The 13,904-nt window shown below is 36.5% G+C and overlaps 1 protein-coding gene across 1 annotated transcript in view; it reads right to left on the bottom strand.

Moving 5' to 3' along the window:
- Positions 1-13,904, bottom strand: part of LOC131801326 (uncharacterized) — a 103,892-nt gene that overhangs the window by 27,968 nt on the left and 62,020 nt on the right. The gene's annotated exons all lie outside the window — the stretch shown is intronic.

Raw genomic sequence — 13,904 nt, 5'->3', positions numbered from 1 at the left:
AATTTTCTATTAGGAAACTACTAATGCCAATTTTTAGACAAATCCGTAAAAAACTCTGGCAAAAATCAAATTACCGAAATAATCAAGGTACCGTTATATAGCCCCCATATACCAAAACGATCTACACGTGGACCTATACTTACTATGTTCCGCCCCGGATAGAGAACCCATTGCGAACTAAAAATATCAACTTTTAGACAAATCCGTTGAAGAATGTGGTAAAAATAATTAAAACACCGAATATGTGGGCTATACCAAAACGTGGACCTACAATGTTCCACCACCGGAGCTAGAATTCAATAAGACTTACAAATACCAATTTTCGGACAAATCCGTGGAAAAATATGGCAAAAATCATCAAAATACCGAATATCCGGATGTACCGCTTAATGGCGCTATATTTCTCATTTTCAATACCAACCATCCCAGACACAACACAAATATTTCTACCAAATTTTGCAGCTCTACGTCAGACATACGGTCAGACGGAAATCGTTAAATCCACTTAGAATTTTATGCTGATTATGATTATTATGGGGTCTATGACGAATACCCTCCTTTCCAAAGTGGAGGGTATACAAAAGAAGAAACGTCAATCGGGTTTTTGAAAGTTTACATCAGTTTATACCTTAAATACACAGATTCCAAACAATTTTAATCCGAAAATGTCAAAAACGTGGGAGAGGGAAAAACTTACTTCTTTATTTAGACTACTTTGCGAATGTAAGTCAACATTTTTTCATCGATATCATGGAAATTTTTCTTTCAACTGTCAAAATAATTTTGTTGATCTAGAATTTTTCCATATTTTTTCTAAGTTTCAAATAGCCGAACAACAACTCACAACTTTCATGCCTTGAGTATTAGTTAAACACCATCAACATGTTTTTATGACATGCCCCCACACAAAAATTTCTTCCCAGACCACTTCAATGTTTAAACAAAAAAACAAAAACTTGTCAGAATAATTTTTAATGTATTTGATTTTTGAGATGGGCGAAAAACTTTTGAACTCTCCACAAATTAGCAAATTTCAATTAATAAAACTGTTTGAAATTAAAAATTAAAAAACAAACAGCATAACTTTTGCTTATTGGGCCAAAGTTTCGTTGTGGACACACACATATACATAACTATATGCTTCGGAAGAGGAGATGGTGAAAAAACGTTTAACCAAAAAGTGTTTTTTTTTTCTTTTGTGGAACTACAACTTTTATTGCTTCCAAAAAAAAAAAAAGAAAAAATTGAAAATAAAAAAACCAAAAGCAACAAAAAATTGGAAGGAACATCATTGAACATCAATGTTTTTCCTTGGCAATGAACGCTGCCGAATGCAAACAACAAAAGTTTTCAATTATAAATTTTGTGGTTAATTGGAAATTGTTGTAGGTAAGTGAGTAGAAAGAACAGAATTGTTGTTGTTGTTTCTATTTTTTGTGTGTGCGGTTGCTTCATTGCTGTGAGTTGGAATCTGGCAACAACTTGTTCACAGTTTCTAAACTTGGAGAATTGTAGCAAAACACAATTTCAATATCCTTCCCCTGTAGCTCAGCCATTAAAGTTCACTGCATTTGCCTTTGGGGCGCAAAATTTCGCTGTTACATTGTCGTTATTATTGTGCCGAAGAAAAAAATGCTAGCCAAAACGGTTGGCAAATTTCGCCAAATGATGCCATTGTCCGCATTAGGCCTGATGTTGGTTGGCCAAATTCATGGCAGCCAGCAAACTTGCTACCCCAAATTCCTCGTTGTCGCGCAACGAAGTCAGCTGTTACTTTCACAGGCTAAAATTAATTGAATGATCCTAATAACGATGGTGACTCGAACGTGATTAGCGGTTACGCTTTGGGCCAAAAGCTATTTGCCTTTCCGGGGGGTAAATCATTAAGCAATAAGAAAATTAAAATGTTCATAATGGCATGAGTTATTATTCAATTATGGACTTTGTGTTGGTGTGTGTGGGAGTGCGGGAGTGCATGAGGGGTATATGAAGGGAATTTAAAATGAGTGGTTTTGAACGAAATCAAATTTCAATTTAAATGTATAACGTGAATAAACATCTTGTATTGCTACGAAGTTGTGAATATCTTAGGCCATAAATTGAAAATATTTTATGGATAAGATGGAAAATACTCTTCAAAAGACTGTGAACTGAAATTTTTGGGAGTGACATTTTTATACCCTCAGCCATATGACCACAGAAGGTATATATCATTTGATACGGCCAAAAAGTGTCTCATCGAAAAAACAGTTTAAAACCCTAGGTCTCTTTGGACCAAATCTGTTTCAGGACATTGGAGTCGATTTAGCGATGTCTGTCCGTTCGTCTGTCTGGCTGGTGCATAACTCTTGAAGAGAGTATCCGATTTGATCCAAACTTGGTACATCGTAATATTATTCTCAAACTTAGATCGAGTGCGGAGATGGGCAACATCGGTCCTTTCCTTTTGGTCACCGTTTTCAAAGAAAATAGTTACTGCACAGAAAGAGAAAGGATAATTCGATTTTGCTCTAATTTAGCAAATTCTAATATTTTCATGAGCGCTAGGTCAAGGGTGGAAATGGATAGCTGCATCAAGTACCTCCCACACTAAGGGTCAACATTTCGAATGATATGAAATGATGATGTAAGCGTCCGATTGCCTTCAAATTACACACCTCACAATATTTTTATTTACCAAAGGTTTAGTGTGAAGATGTAATATATTGGTCCGCTCTTTCTGGTAGCACCCCCACAAAGGGTTAAACTTTTGAACATTCATGAAGCTCATAAAACCTGAAATTAAAATCCGACTCTATTCAGACTCGGCACATCTGTATATTTCCATCAACACAAGATCTGTTATAAAGATGGTATAGTTCGGGCCATTCCCTCTGGTACCTCCCCCACAATTTTGAATAACCTAAACGATTATAAGATCCGAAAATGCATCCGGTTATCTTCATATTTTACACCTACTATTATTTCTACTATCCCAAGATCTGATGGGAAGATGGAAGAGATCGGATCATTCCTTCTGGCACCTCCCCCACAAAGGGTCAAAATTTGGAATATCCATGAAGCTCATAAAACGCGAAATTAACGTCCGATTCTTTTCAGACTTGGCAAATCTCAATATTTCCATCAACACAAGATCTGTTATAAAGATGGTAGAGATCAGACCATTGCTTCTGGTACCTCCCCACAAAGGGTCAAAGTTTGGAATAACCAAAACAATTATAAAATCCGAAATATGCATCGGGTTCTCTTCATATTTCACATATCCTAATATTTATACCATCTCAAAATCTGCTGTGAACATGGTAGATATCGTATCATTCCTTCTTGTACCTCCCCCACAAAGGGTCAAAACTTTGAATATCCATGGAGCTTATAGAACACGAAATTAACATTCGATTCTATTCAGACTTGGCACATCTCAATATTTCTATCAGCACAAGATCTGTTATAAAGATGGTAGAGATTGGGCCATTCCTTCTGGAATCTCCCCCACAAAGGGTCAAAGTTTTGAGCAACCAAAACGATTATAAAATCCGAAAAATGCATCCAATTCTCTTCATATTTTACGCATCCTATTATTTCTACTATCTCAATATCTGCTGTGAAGATGGTAGATATCGGGTCATTCCTTCTTGTACCTCCCCACAAAGGGTCATAACTTTGAATATCCATGGAGCTTATAGAACACGAAATTAACATTCGATTCTATTCAGACATCTCAATATTTCTATCAGCACAAGATCTGTTATAAAGATGGTAGAGATTGGACCATTCCTTCTGGAATCTCCCCCACAAATCAAAACGAATTTAAAATCTGAAATATGCATCCGGTTCTCTTCATGTTTAACACATCTTCTATCTCAAGATCTGCTGTGGAGATGGTAGAGATCGGACCACTTTATCTGTTACCTCCCACACAAAGGGTCAAAGGTTTGAATAACCAAAATGATCATAAAATCCGAAGTAGGCATCCGGTTCTCTTTATATTTCACACATCTCAACAATTGCGATAACACAAGATCATTTATAAAGAAAGCAGAAATCGGATCATTCCCTCTTGATACCCTCCACCAAGGGTCAAAGTTTCGAATCACCAAAGAGATTATTATGTACGAAATAAGCATCCGGTTCACTTCATATTTCCCACATCCCATTATTTTGCTACCACAAGATCTGCTGTGAAGATGGATATATCGGGTCACTCCTTCTAGTACCTCCCCCATATAGGGTTCGAGATTTTAAAAAAACACATCGTTCATAAGTTCGAAATAATCATCCTACTCTCTGAAATTTTACACATCCAAACATTTTGCTCTTGCCAGATCTGTTGTGAAGATATCTGCCAACCCCTTCTGATACCTCACCCACAAAGGGTGACAGTGTCTAAAAATTATCACATATCTCATATAGAGTGAAGATATCACCAGGATAGTCCAAGCCCGGCACGTCGCAATATTTATATTATATTGTGATACGAAACGGACCATATATTTACCCATTTCATCGGAACCTACTCCATAGGGGATCAACAGTTTGATTAATCATAAGAGAAGTCAAAGTATATCGAAATATTCTAACATTGGAACATCCCTCGGCAAAATCGTCTGATACATTATAACCTGTTTTTTGCTTCATTTGCCCGAATCTCAAAATAACAACCTTCGGTTTTGTAGTGGGGTACGCACTCTCAGTGCCAATATAACTCAATACTTGATATGAAAAAAATAACTTCTTTTCCTTCGTATATTTTTAGGAAATCCCCATTACTTTCAACCTACTCGTAATTTATAAGTTAATTTTTTACACGACCTTCAAATGGGTTATTCGGCTCAAAGATCTCCCAAGTTTTTGCTGAGGATCATTTCACTTTTTTCCCAGTTTAAATCGTTTAGCCTCTTTAAATTCTCTTAATTAAAGCATTTACTTGAATTTTCTTAAAGACCTAAAGTAATTAAATTCTTCATTTCCTGATTCTCAACATCCTTTCGAATTCATTTCCCAAATAGTCACTAATTGATATCTTTGTTTCCCTTTCCCCCTCCCTACCTTTGTAAAGCTAATAGCATTACATCGGTATTTGTTTTGTTTGTAAAATGAAATCCTGAAAATCAAACATTTTCTTAATTTTGGTTAGAAGCTTTTAGTTAATCACACTTAATGGCAATGTCGGTCGGTCGGTCGTATGGTTTGTTGGTTGGATGTTGGCAGGAATTTTGGGGTCAATGACTTGCCATTTCCACTTGAACTTCTGTAACACTAATTCACAAACTATTCTTCAAGTAGTTCTATTTCTTTGTCATCATCGTCTTTTGGAAATTGGAGTCCATCACCTATGCATATCCGTTGTCCTATGAAGGGTTTACTATGTGTGTGTGTGTGGATAAACAATACGTGTGTGAGTAAATCAGTTTGTTAAGTATGTGCTCTGAAGTATTTTGTATAACCATTTAGTCCTTTGTCATTTGTGTGTTAATGTCTAAGATAAATAAACTTTCGTGCGAATGTGTGTGTGTGTGTTTGCGTAGGGATATTTGTTAACGTTCGAAGTATTTGTGGACCCAAGGAATTTCTCCGAAAACCTTGTGGCTTGATTTAATGTTTAAGGAAATTCCAAAGACTGCTGCTGATAATTTCAGTTTAAGTTTTCTCTTTAATGGTCAGGTTAATTGAGGTTCGTATTCTGGGATAATATGTTACATTTCAAATCTGAGCCAACTGAATAAGTCAAGTTTCCTTTTAATTTTGGGGATTTTTGAAGAGTTTGAAAATTTTCCTTAATATCCGGTAGCTAATGTCTTTGTCAGTGCCAGCATCATTTGAAACCACATAATTTGCTTTTGAGTCCTTTTTGGGTTTGCGGAAACGGAAAATAATTGAATTAAATAAATTTTCAATAGATTACAATTCTAAGGAAGTATTTGCAAAGGAGGGGATATAAACGACTAAGTAATAAGGTGGGTGTAGGGGAGGATATTTAATTATAAATAAATTCGGAAAGTAAATTTGTTAACTAGGTCATCCATCTGGGTCAAATTCCTGAGAATTAATTGCTGACATAATACTTTTAGACGTTAAGGCTAAAGTTGGGAAAGGATAACTTCGAGTCATTTTCAAAACCCAAAATTATTGGAAAGTGATCCATTTTCTGGGGGAAATAGAGCCGGAACTTATTTTATTAGAAATTTCCCCATTAAGATTCATTGGAATCCGTGCATTTTTTTTTAATAACAACACCAGGATTATTTTTTCGTTAAAATATCAACTCTTAGGCGAGTCAAAAAAGGGAAATTTAGGTAATTTTTATAACCTCAGCCATATGGCTAGAGAGGGTATACAGGGTGAGATGAAAAAACTGGAACCAACCGCAGACTGTTGTCATTTCTAAGCCACTCGTCCGACAGCTGTTAAATTATTCCAGTGACAGCTCATTATATTATTTACAAGCGTACAAAAGCAATTTGGTGAGAATTTTATAGAAAAAAGTTATTCGTGATGGAATTCATGCGGAATAGTGTGATTTCTTTATATTTGGCTGGAAAACCACAAGTGGGTATCGTTAGAGAACTCCAGCATTTAAATGTAAATAAATATTTTGTGCCTCGTACCATCGCTTGTTACCGTGATCCTTGTTACCGTGATCAAGGAAGAGGACGGAAAAAAAACACAAGAAAATCATCAGCAGAAATGGTTGGAAAAGTAAAGAAGCGACTTGATAAAAACTCGCGTCGCAGTGGCGAAATATGGCTCGTGAGCTGAACATATCGCAATATTCCATTCGGCAAATATTGAAAAATGAGCTCGGGGTAAAGCCATTGAAATTCCAAAAAATTCAAGATTTAATTCAAGAAAATAGACTCAAAAGAGCTAAAGAGTTGCTTCGCTTGGTCGAAAGTGGTGAACTGCCAATTTGGTTTTCTCCGATGAGAAAACATTCGTTGTCCAGCAGTTTGTAAACAAACAAAATGATCGTGTTTACTCGGTTGGCCACCAGAACTCAAGCGTCGGCCATGGTGATGGTGTGGGCCACCATAACAGCCTATGGTCCCCCTTCGCTCGTATTAATCGACCGTGGCATCAGAATAAATGCCGAATATTATCGATTATTATTGTGGAGGGTGTATTAAATCCTAGGCTACGCAAACATTTTGGCCGCAGACCTCGGACATTCCAACAGGACTCAGCACCATCGCATTCAGCACGCGCCACCCAAGAATGATTACAAAATGAGGTTCATCGCTTCATTTCCAGCGTACAATGGCCACCAAAATCTCCGGATACCGATCCGTTGAGCTATTGTGTCTGGAGTATTTTGGAAACCAAGGTTGACACTAAAAAAAACCTTAAGCAGGCGCTTCGCCGAAAATGGGCCAAAAAATGGTTTCATTGGCCATTTGAAGGCCATAATTCGTGCTAAAGGTGACCAATTCGAACAAATCTAAACTTATTCTAAAATTTGATGCTATTTGCTTTCATTCAATAAAATTTAGAAAAAAAAATGTAAAAATTATGCCGTTTGACTTTGTTGCAGTTTTTTATCTAAACCTGTATATCACTGAATACGGCCAAAACGCACCTCATCATAGACCTCAGGCCTCTTTGGATAAAATCCATTTCAGGACATTTGGAGTCGATCTAGCGACGACCGTCCGTCTGTCTGGCTGGTACGGGAGGGGAATATCCGATTTGGTTCAAAGTTGATACGTCGTAATATTATTATAAAGGGTAGATCGACTTCGGAGATGGGAAATAGCGGCCCACTGCTTCCGGTAAGATTTTCAAAAAAATAAAAAAAAATATTACTGCACAGAAAGAGAAACAATAATCCGATTTTGCTTCAAATTTGCAAATAATTTCATCAGTGCTAGGTGCGAAAATGGACAATATCGATCCATTCATCAACTACCTCCCCCACAGAATATCAAAATTTTGAATAATTATAACTCTTATAATATATATAATATCAAATTGCACACTTCACAATATTTTTATTAACCAAAAGTCTGGTATGAAGATGGCATATATTGGTCCACTCTTTCTGGTACCACCCCCACAAATGGTCAACGTCTTGAATATCCATGAAGCTCATATGACAAGAACTTAATATCTGATTCCATTCACACTTAGGACATCTCAATATTTCTATCAACACTGGTACCTCCCCCACAAAAGGGTCAACGTTTTGAATAACCAAAACGATCATAAAATCCGAAATAAGCTTAAGGTTCTCCTCATATTTCACCCATCCCCTTATTTTTACTAACAAAAAATCTGCTAAGAAAAAGAGATATATCGACCCACTCCTTCTGGTACCTCTCCCACAAAGGGCTAGAAGTTTGAATATCCATGAAACTCATAAAACATCCACTTCCATTCAGACTTGGCATATCTCAATATTTCTATAAAAAACAAGAAATGTTACAAATATGGTAGAGATGGGACCATTTGTTCTCATACCTCCCCCACAAAGGGTCGAAGTTTTGAATAGCCAAAACGATCATAAAATCCGAAATAAGCATCCAGTTCTCTTCATATTTTACACACCCCATTACTTCTACTAAAACAAGCTCTGCTGTGAAGATGGAATGTATCGGTCCACTTCTGCTGGTACCTCTCCCACAAAGAGTCAAAATTTTGAATATGCATGCAGCTCATAAAACGCGAAATTAACATCCGATTCCGATCTGTTATAAAGATGGTAGAGATGGTAGACTATTCCTTCTGGAGGTACCCACATAGAGTTCAAAATTTTGAAAGCCAAAAGGCTCAAATAAAGCGGAATAAGCATCCAACTCTCTTTAAATTGCACACATACAAAAATTTTTGCTAACACAAGATCTTATGTGAATATGATAGATATGTGCGATTCCCTTCTGGTACCTCACCAACAAAGGTTCACAATTTTCAATACTCATAACTTGCGAAACAAGTCAGCTATTTTGGACCAATTGGGATACTCGCTTCGAGAGTTATCCTTTGCACCATCCATACAGCCAAACGGATCGACTAGACTAGATCGACTCCAAATGTCTGAAACGGATTTGGTCCAAAGAGACCTAGAGTCTAAAATCGCTACTCGATGAGGCACGTTTTGGCCGTATCACAAATGATTTAGCCATATGTCTGAGGGTATAAAAATTATTGTAGAAGAGGTCCATCAATTACCCCTCTATACCTGAGCCTAACTGTAAAAATAGTTCCACAAAACAACCATTATTTTTCTGTTCTTAACCGTTAAAATTTTCTACGTTTTATTTGGCGTTACTTGTCTCTCCACTCTCTCCCTCTATACATGTTCAGGTATGTGTCCCATTCAACGTATCTGTGTGTATGTGTGGGTATCTTTATTTGCGTCTGATGTCAGTTTTGTATGCCATTTATGTCACTGAATTGGAAAATTACATTGAAACATTTGTTGACAAAACTCCAGTTTACCCCCAAACATTTGCGCTTTCATTAAAAGTGAAAACCAGGTTAGCCTATCCAAGTTGTGTATTTAAGCCACCCCACCCCACCCATGTTATACAAGAGTACACATAAACATAGACAAGGTATGGGGGAGCAACGAGAGAAGGGAGTGCGTTTGTTGCAAAGCATTGGACATTGATTCGGTGGCCTCCCTATACACAAATGGATATGTTTGCTTTCCCTCCTTCTGTGTGTGTATGAGAGAGAGGTTGTGTGTGTTTGTTTGATACGGAGTAGAAGTGTAGTTAAATTATCTTCGTATTGATATACCGTTTTCAGTCAATGGCTGTATGCATGACGGACATGTCAGGACAAACTAAAGTGAAATGAATACGAAAGGAGAACATAAATTCAAGGGTGTCTCCAATAGCCATTCAACTTGTTCAAAATAATATAGAATATGTTTGAATACAATACCACACACACACAAAAAGGTCCCTATGTAGAAAATAAATTCAAACAATACTCCAGTACAATTAGTATTGTGAGCATTTTTTTTTTTCATTTTTGCTTGTTGCATTTTTTTTCCAAGAATTGTAAATAAAATACTGACTACTGACATGTTCCAACGTATGTGGATATTTGTTCGGGGGTTTTTTTGTTGCTGACCATTGTTGAATATATCAGTTACCTCTTTACCTCAAGGGAAATTAACTATTGTTAACAACAAACTTGTTACATTTATTGCTTTGTGCTCTTTGTGTGTAGGAGATGTGGGTGGCATATGGTTACTTTAACAAATTCTACAAATTTTGAAATGTCATGGCAACGGGGTGCAAAAATGTTATAAATATTCATATTGGAAATTTAGGTTTATAGTCCAGTTGAAATTATGCTTTTAATGGAGGGTATTGCACTCCAGAGGACTATTAATAGTATAAAATGAAAATATTGTTGGGGTTATTGATTTTTACCGATGATCGGGGATGGGAAATCAGAAAATTGAAATAAATATAATAATGAAATAGTTAGGTGTAGAAATGGAAAATCAATCTAAATTTAGCATTCGAAGGCAAGTTTCGAAATTTCTGAAAGTCTTTTAAATAAAATTATAATATTCTGCTATAGGTCCCAGAATACGTATATATTAAACCTCATTTTAGGGCGAGTCACCAAGGGGTCTTTTTGGTTATTTTGTCAAAATATGACAAGAAGTTCCTTTAAAACGGGATCGTAGCAAATCGAAATATTCTACGACATTTTTTTGTCATAAGATTCTACAATATTTCGAATTTTTTGTAGCTCGTTTTATGTGGTCCTTATATTTACTGAGTTCCGCAGGACATTTTTAAAATGTATTTTTCTCCATACATAAAAATTAAGTCAACTTTAACAAGTTAAAAGACATTAAGTTTGGCCAGGCCGATCTTCTAATACCCTCCACCATTGGGTAATGAAAACATTTTTATGCAAAAGTATGGGTACCATACTAAAACTGGAGCCTATCTAGACAATTTTATACGACAACGATTGAAATCGAATACCAAATTTGACATGATTTCGTGGGTAAATGTGACCAAGATGACTAGCACCAATATTGTCAATATTTTGCCACCAGTTGTAGAACCCATTATGAAGTACAAATACAAAATTTCACACAAATCTATTAAAAATTGTGGCTGAAATCGTCAAAATACCGAATATCTGATTGTACAAAATATTTTGTACATAATTTTGAGTGCGGCTGAGACGCTGGGAAAATCTAACCATTAAAAATAAATATTTCAAAATTGTCAATTTCCCAGTGGTCATAAAATATCACATGTGTACAATTCAGTGATCTTGTGCGCTGTCGCATACGATAATGTGTAGGATAATAAAGGTCATAACCCACACACACAGATATCGATGCGCCAGTAGGTAGCCAAGATCACTTGAATGAAGGGACACGCAGCCATGTAATGTTTCCTTTTAAATCTAATTGTTTCTCTCCGTATGAGACGCTGATGTTCTCCCAGGCATACAAACCGTGACCGTATAGAAATAAAAAGATATATAAATAAAACAAAGAAGGATTAGTTTAAATATAATATAAATGACCGTTTATTGAGGCGTTGTGAGAGTTTGTCAACCCGAGTCGACAGATTACCTTTTTTATGCGGTTAGCTCCGTAGCTAGCAAGAGAGACACTAAGAATGCAAAGTCGCAATGCATCGAGGTGGCTGGAAGCACCGATGCTTCCAGGAAATCTCTAACAGCAACACGGGCTGAGAGAGTACCCAGAGAGAGTTGTAGAGAAATGGCTTGGAAAAGCTGCCAACGGTCCGAGCTGTGCGAACGTAGGCCCCAAGGAGAGTTGTAGGGAAAATCTTCAGACTAGGAAGGCTTTCTCCCTACGGTCCGAGCCAAGCGAACGTAGGCTCCAAGGGGAAGTTGCAGGCAACCTTTTACCCCAAGAATGCATCTCTCTACGGTCCGTACTAAGCGAACGTAGGCTCTCTGGATCGTATGGCAATTTGCAATTCTAACTTAAACACTAATAATAGATAAGAACAATTGTGTGGCTACGACTAGGTTAAGTTAGATTAGTTTCAGTAGTACGTAAGGAACATATTTTAAAAATAAAATCAGAATTGAAATAACACCCTAACGAAGCGGTCGTATTCTTTTCTCGCCCTTTCACACTAATGGAACCGTTATATATGCGCTATAGGAAAACATGGACCTAGACATTCAATGTTCTGCCACCGGAACTAGAACCCATTGCGAACAATAAGTACCACTGTTAAGACAAATGTGGAAAAAAATTTCAAAATACCAAATATCGGGAGGTACCGTTAAACGGGAGCTACACGAAAACGTGGAGCAATAAGTACAATGTTCTTACATCAGGGCTAGAACTCATTACGAATTGCAAATAAATTTTTAAAGACAAATCCGTTGAAAAATGTGGCAAATATCATAAAAATATTGAATATCGGGAGTAACCCTTATATGGGGACTGTACGAAAACGTAGACGTATATAAACAATGTTCCGCCACCGAAATTAGAACCAATAACTAGATATAAATACCAATTTTTAGAAACATCTGTGGGAAAATGTGGGCTACACGGAAACGTAAACGTTTATGTACAATGTTCTGTCACCGAAGCTAGAACCAGTTTTTAGATAAATCCGTGGGAAAATATCACATTTTATGCCAAATCATAAGTTTCATATTCATCTCAAGTTGTAAAGAATCGCTGACTTGTTTCGCAAGTTATGACAGATAAATGAATTGAAAATTGTGACCCTTTGTGGGTGAGGTACCAGAAGGGGTTCTGGGGGGAAATATTGAGATGTACCAAGTCTTCATGGAATTGGACGTTAATTTCACGTTTTATGGGCTTCATGGATATTTAAAATTTTAACCCTTTGTAGGGGAGGTACAAGAAGAGGTTCGCAGATGTATATCATGTTCACAACATTTTCATATTTGGGTTTTGGGTTAATAAAAATATTGTGATGTGTGTAATTTGAAGACAATCGGACTCTTACATCACATTGGACCGATTTTTTCCATTTTCGTAACTGACCTAGCACTGATGCAAATATTACGATTTGCAATGTTGGAAAAAATCGTAGATCGATGTTGCCAAACGTAGATCGAGTTCGGAGATGGGCAATATCGGTGCACTCCATCAAGTACCTCCCCGACAAAGGGTCAATATTTTGAATAATTATAACTCTTATAAAATGTGATATAAGAACCCGATTGCCATCGAGTCACACATAACAATATTTTTATTAACCCAAGGTCTGGTGTGAAGATGAAATATATCGGGCTACACTTTTTGGTACATCCCCCATAAAGGGTCAAAATTTTGAATTTCTATGAAGTTTATAAGACGTCAACTAAACATGTGAATCCATTCAAACTTAGCACATCTAAATATTTCTATCAACACAAAAGATCGGATCATTTCATATCGTACCTCCCCCACATGGGGTTATAGATTTTGAAAACCATAACGCTCAAAAAAAGCGGAATAGCATCGAACTCTGGTCAAATTTCACACATAAGATATTTTGTTAAGAGGATATAAATCTGCTAAACCCTTCTGGTACTTCACCCACAAAGGGTCTGAAATTCCAATACTTATATCTGTCATAATTTCGAAACAAGTCGGCGATTCTATATAACTTGCTCTAGTTAAATATTTTTCTCAACCAGAAACCTAATTGAATATTGATTTCGCATAAATTTGGATATAAATGTTCCATTTTCTTGTAATTCTGCCCATACCGATTTTTTTATCTGTGCTATATGAGGAAGTATGAAAATGAAATATTTTGTTTAAAGTGAAGGATGTAGTCCATATAGTCCAAACCTGGCACGTCGCAATAATTATATTAGATTTATTAAGGTCCGATACAAAAGTGACAATATTGGTGCATTCCTATGGAACCCACTCCATATAAGGTCAAACTTTTGCATAATCATGACAGTAGTCAAAA

Source organism: Musca domestica, unplaced genomic scaffold (assembly GCF_030504385.1).
Source record: "Musca domestica strain aabys unplaced genomic scaffold, Musca_domestica.polishedcontigs.V.1.1 153, whole genome shotgun sequence".
NCBI classification, from domain to species: domain Eukaryota; kingdom Metazoa; phylum Arthropoda; class Insecta; order Diptera; family Muscidae; genus Musca; species Musca domestica.
Note: the sequence above shows the minus strand (reverse complement) of the source record. Positions and strands in the feature narration are given on the sequence as shown.